At 40.0% G+C, this 5,577-nt stretch overlaps 1 pseudogene; it reads left to right on the forward strand.

The window, feature by feature from the left end:
* The first annotated feature begins 3,590 nt into the window (after window positions 1-3,590).
* LOC129149563 (olfactory receptor 7A10-like) lies at window positions 3,591-4,510 on the forward strand (annotated as a pseudogene).
* The last annotated feature ends 1,067 nt before the right edge of the window (window positions 4,511-5,577 follow it).

A 5,577-nucleotide genomic window follows, 5' to 3' on the forward strand; every position in this document is an offset into this window, starting at 1 on the left:
GGTGACTTTTTTCTCAGCACCCTATACCTTTGCCTAGAAGTTGGTCAGGCCTTAATTTATATTTCCTGAATGCATGTCAGAATTTCTCATTACACATAGAGACCACAGGGGGAAAGGCTGAGTATAGGGTAGGAATTCCTGTCAATTGTTGCAACAGAGAAAGTCAATGGGTAACAAATCCAAGACTATACGCAGCCTTGGCAATAATAAATAATTAATTCAAAGTAAAATTATTTAGTATTCCTTCTCAGACTTATTAAATACTTTTTTTCACACGAATACCCAGCATGAGAGAAGGTACTGCAATGAATGTCTCACAAATTGCTATTGCAAGGGACCAACTCCCTGACTGGTCAGGATCTTTTCAATAAATACAAAACGTGCTCAAATACACATCATTTTGAAATTTAATACAAACACTCTCACTTTACTGCACTGTTCTTCCAAACTATTTTTCTATTACCTGCTTCATGAAAAACAAATCTTCTCAGATACATTTTCATTTCACTGCAATCATTTTATGCATCTCACTCATTCTACAGTGTCATGCAACTGTACTCCCATTCTCATCACTTTATTGTTAATTATGGTCCTTATAATACAGATTTCAACAAACACATCTTTCTTAATGTATTGCCTAAATTAATTACAAATTAATTCCTTAACTCAAAATGCCAACACAGCGAGCTCTTATCTCTGGTCTAGGCTGTTTGGGCTCCCAGGTGACATAGGTAAAAGTTGTCAGGTTCCATCTTCCCTGACCCTTTCCTGATGTACCTTGTGGCCTCCCAGACTCACCTGGATGGGTTTCTGAGAGGAAGGTCTCCGTATTGAAGTCTGAATTGCTCCCTGGATGGTTGATGATGGAGACTGAAGCTCAGTTCCCACACGAGACAGCAGGAAGAAGTGAAGCATCAGTTCCTGAGCCAGCTTAGGAATCAAAAGAAACAGCTATGTGCTGTCTCCCAGCGTTGTACAAACTGAGGACTGCACAGGGGAGAGATTTACAGCTCTCTCTATACCTGCCCAACAGGTACATTTCCCTTGTGTTATTCTAACTTCTAAGCACATGATTTCCCTCTGGGCCTCTGGAATAGGCAGAAAGGAAAATTTTTCTAATCATTCTGTGATCCCTGGTGACCAGGTTATAAGTCAAGTGTACTCAGTTTTTATGACTCCTTGTTTTGATCTCTCCTGCTTTCTAGAGGTTGAAAGACCTACTACCCTGTCCCATCCCTGACTTCCCTTTTTCTTCAAAGTCTGATTGGGGTGGGACACTGACCTGATATCTCTAGGGAAAATTGCTATTCTCCTCTTCAATATGGCAGAGCTGGGCTCCTTCTTGAGATGCAATCTGGGCGCCACACTCTTTGGGTTCCTGACACATTTGTCAAAATCATGAGGGATTTTTATACTTACATCACCACTTAAAAGCTATTACTTATACCCTCATAAAATACTTATTAATTTTTCGGGCCAGTGTGCCTCAGTTGGTTGAGCATTATCCCATGAACCTACAAGTTGCTGGTTTGATTCCCCATCAGGGCACATGCCTGGGTTGAACGGTGGATTCCTAGTAGGGAGTGTGAGGAAGGCAGACCATCATTGTTTCCCTTCATAAATGTTTGCCTCTCTCTCTTTAAAAAAATCAATAAAAACATATTAAAAAATATATATTCACCATAAGAGATACACTTAGATATTTTTATGCCACATGACCTTAGCTTATCATTTTATAGGAATTTCTTGATTTAATTTTAGAAAAGTCCACTTTATGAGGAATTTCTGGAAACATTTCTATATTTGGCAGGTGGAAGATTACAGATCTGGCCAACTTGTGTTGAATCTATTCCTGGCATAATCAGTATGACTGGGGTGAGAGAGACATGGGAATAACTGGGCTATGGCGTGGTGGTGGTGGTGTATGTGTGTGTGTGTGTGTGTGTGTGTGTGGGAGGGGTGGGTTGTGGATGTGAGAGGTGCTCAGAGCAGGGATAGCTGCATTCATACATTCGAAGTAGCTCTAAAACTATGGGGCCATAACTCAATCAAGAGAAGGTACTAAAGGCCTAGCTCATTTGGCTCAGTGGTTAAAAGTTCAGCCTGTGAGCTCCACCCCCACCCAGTAGGGGGCATGCAAGAGGCAGACGATCAATGATTCTCATCATTGATGTTTCTCTCTCTCTCCCTCTCTCTTCCTTTCTGAAATCAACAAAAATATATTTTTGAAGACAAAAAGAGCAGGTACTAAGGAGGGGATCTGTTTCCATTCACAGGACACCTTTGCAGCAAGAATAACAAGAGCATAAATGGTATATGTATGAGGAAGTCCCTGTGCCTGAGGTGTCAGCAGTAGCAGAGAGGCCACCTCACTCCACAGCGTGTCTGCCACCACTTCTCCTCACTCTCCCTCATGCTCACCCACCTTGCAAGCTAGCTTCATTTTTTCTGACTTGAATATTAGAAACAAGAACCGTCCGCAGGGCCTTTGTGCTGGCCAGTCCCTCTGCTCAGCACACACTTTCCCACACAATCTTGTGTCTCCCTTCCTCTCTTTTGTTAAAGAAAATATTTTGAGGGCCAAAAGATTTTCTTTAAAAATGATAATAGGGTTTATTGATCCAAATGCCAGGCAGGAAAAGACCAGGTCCTGGGGCATGAAGTCTAAACCAGCCGCATCAGAGAGAGGCGGAAAAGAAAGACATGTCCACACACTGTCCTGGGAGAAAATAAACTGGGCACTTCTAGAATATGAGCACAAGAAAGAAATTTTTACTGCTTTTGATTCGTTACAGGCAACAGACCTGAAAGCCCATGCATGTGCAGGCTGCAGGGGCACTGAGTGTCGCTACAGAAGTTGAATCAAAGTTCTAACATACAATCAGGAAAATGAGCAGTGTTTTGTAAGTGGGCCCATAGCTTTGACCTGGTTGACAACTTTTATCTTTTTATCCCACTCTTTTGGATCAGTGCCATTTAATTTAGGACATCTCAGATATTTTCCTGCTCATTTTCGAGGTCTCTTTTCAAATGTCACCTTGCTTACAGATCCACCTACATACCCATTAAAATGGTACTCTCTATCCACTTTCTCCTTTAGATGTGCTATCCTTTTCTTCATACCACAGGCCACTATATGAAATAATTTATTATTTTATCATTTGCTTCTGCATTCTTTCTCCCTCATTGGATAGAGACTTCTGTTCTTCAGCACCCTATTCTCACAGCCTGGACAGTGCCTAAACATGGTCAGCACTCAATTTACATTCCTGCAAAACAAGAAATTCTCATTAAAACTGTAGAATACATGAACCCCTCAGATACATAGGTGATTGGGACAAATATTCCATATCAGGGGTAACATTGGATATCCCCTAAAAGGGACCATAGCCATGCACACAATACTAAAATTAATTCCTTGGCTATAAAATATGAATTATTGCATTTTCAATATGTGAGGAATGCAATTCTGTGTGAAAATTAGTCATGTTATTTTCATTTTTCCTGGTAGTCTCCTGCACCACCTGGAACCTGTGAATGTTACACAAATTTTAGAATTTCTTCTTCCGGGATTTTTAGAGAAACCAGAAATGCAGCCCCTCATATTTGGGCTTTTCCTCTCCATGTACCTGATCACTGTGTTGGGAAACCTGCTCATCATCCTGGCCGTCAGCTCAGACTCCCACCTCCACACGCCCATGTACTTCTTCCTCTCCAACCTGTCCTTGGTAGACATCTGTTTCACCTCCACCACCATCCCAAAGATGCTGTGGAACTTCCAGACACAGAGCAAATCCTTATTTGGATCAGTGCCATTTAATTTCATCACCTATGAAGCCTGCATTACTCAGATGTATTTTGTCGTACATTTTGCTGGGTTGGATGTTTTCTCCTCACTATGATGGCCTATGACCATTTTACGACCATCTGCCACCACCTGCACTGCATGGTCATCATGAATCCTCGGCTCTATGGACTGCTGGTTCTGATATGCTGTATCATGAAAGTCCTATATTCCTTCCTACAATGCTTAATGGCATTACGACTGCCCTTCTGTATGGAAATGGAAACCCCTCACTTTTTCTGTGAACTCAATCAGATGATCAAACTTGCCTGTTCTGACACATTTTTAAATAACATGGTGATGTATTTTGTAGCTCCCCTGCTTGGTGGTGGTTCTTTCTCTAGGATTCTTTACTCATATTCTAAAATAGTGTCCTGCACACATGGAATTTCATCAGCTCAGGGGAAGTATAACGCTTGTGTGTCTCCCCTCTCAATTGTCTCCTTATTTTATTGTACGAATTTGGGTATGTACCTTAGCTCTGCTGCTACCCACAAGGCACATTCAAGTGCCACAGCCTGGGTCATGTACTCTGTGGTCACACACATGCTGAACCCCTTCATCTATACTCACAGGAAAAAAGACATCAAACAGGCTCTGAAGACATTCTTTGTGAAGGAAACTACAAACAGGCCAGTTGTCCTAAGACTGAAGATGTGCCCATGATGGCAGAGGTCAAAGACGTAGAGTCACACATCATGATGATCTTCAGACCGTGGAAGTAGAACTTGCTCTTTTCATTTATTTCCTGGAATTTCTATTTCTTTAACCTCATCTTCTTTATTCAACATATATAACTCAATTAAGTTCTCTGCTCTCTCAGATATTCAACAACTTTTCTCTTTGTTGTTTTTCTACTTTTCCTAACTTATTTTTATTGTGGATCAGAATATTTGGAAAATACTATTTACCTAATAAGACAACTTGGGTATGTTTAGAATATTTTTCCTCAAATGACATATATCATACCAGATAGTTGTTTTTTTTTTTTTAACTAAAGAATCATCCTGAATTGCACTACTCCTATGGAAAAGCTGCACTTAATGACCAAGGCAATTTACACTGTTTTGTATGAGAGGAAAACCTGAAACCTCTGCTGTTCACTTTTATGACCAACATTGCTTGTATATCACTGTCTCAATTGTTGTTCCTGATAATGTAGATTCTGACATACCAGTGTGTTTAACAGCTGGTCACTGCATTTTATTCTCCTCCTTGGGATCCTGTTCCCTTTCAGCTCAGTGTTCATAGCCCTACCTTAGCCACTTTCAAAATGATTATCAAATCCATGTCTCCAAGAGGACTCTTCATTGAAAGATAAATAAATAGCACCTTAAAATCACAGATGAATTTCAATATGATGGAGCAAATTTTTATATCACACATTGTATTACTATGTAAACTGTTTATTCTTCATTCTATGCATCTATTCATTGGAGTATGGAGGAATGATGCCCATTTGGAAAGGGGTTTATTCATATGATTGAAGACTGGTTGGTGTTTCTCTATATTTTATTGGGTTGAAAATTTTCAGTGCTTCATATAATGTGACTCTTTTATTAACATAAAGAATATAAATTCCCTCCCTCTAAATTTTTCATAAGAATGGAAGGGATGGTAAATGATCATTATCAGTTCCATCCATTATACATCTCTATTATGCTCAGGATGATATTCATCCTTTATGATCAAAGAATGACTCAAGAGAGAAATTGCCTTCTTGTTTAGTTGTA

Source organism: Eptesicus fuscus, chromosome 6 (genome assembly GCF_027574615.1).
Source record: "Eptesicus fuscus isolate TK198812 chromosome 6, DD_ASM_mEF_20220401, whole genome shotgun sequence".
Classification (NCBI taxonomy): domain Eukaryota; kingdom Metazoa; phylum Chordata; class Mammalia; order Chiroptera; family Vespertilionidae; genus Eptesicus; species Eptesicus fuscus.